This window comes from Penaeus monodon, chromosome 15 (assembly GCF_015228065.2).
Source record: "Penaeus monodon isolate SGIC_2016 chromosome 15, NSTDA_Pmon_1, whole genome shotgun sequence".
Classification (NCBI taxonomy): Eukaryota; Metazoa; Arthropoda; class Malacostraca; order Decapoda; family Penaeidae; genus Penaeus; species Penaeus monodon.
The window spans coordinates 41,202,417-41,202,919 of NC_051400.1; the positions used below are offsets into that span (position 1 = coordinate 41,202,417).

The following is a 503-nucleotide window of genomic DNA, read 5'->3' on the forward strand; positions in this document are numbered from 1 at the left end:
GTGGGGTGTGGGTTTTTTGTGTTGAAAAACTACAACGAGAAATCTTTTTTTAAGTTTTCTCAAAAGAAAGCCAATTATTTTCCCGCTAATTTCTTGCCATCAAATTACCCCGGGGAGTATCATAACAGATGCAGCCTACTTTTCCCAGCTTAACAAAGACGCAATCAATGAATCTTTTTTTTAATTTGACTACCTGTTTTAAAACACAAAATTTGGGGAAATTTACGAATCAGGAGGAGGGGGGAGAGAAAAAGAGTGGGTCTCGATCTTTTATGAACCCCGGACCACACATTTTTTTCATTTTTTTGTGATTTGGGGCGTTTTCAGATGGAACGGGATGTGGGGGAAACTCCCCAGGGACGGTTTAAAGGGATGGGGGAAACAGGAGCGAGGGAGGTTTGCGTCGGAGGAAGGAAAAGGGTTCCCTACATCATAAATCAATTGAAAGTGCTGTCTAAAATATCCGTCCCATAAATTTCCCAAAATTATGAGGGTATTTTATT

At 40.4% G+C, this 503-nt stretch overlaps 1 protein-coding gene across 1 annotated transcript in view; it reads right to left on the reverse strand.

Annotated features, from left to right (window-relative positions):
- LOC119582374 (amino acid transporter AVT1B-like) overlaps positions 1 to 503 on the reverse strand; it is a gene marked incomplete at its 5' end in the record, with an annotated part of 51,324 nt that overhangs the window by 6,543 nt on the left and 44,278 nt on the right. The gene's annotated exons all lie outside the window — the stretch shown is intronic.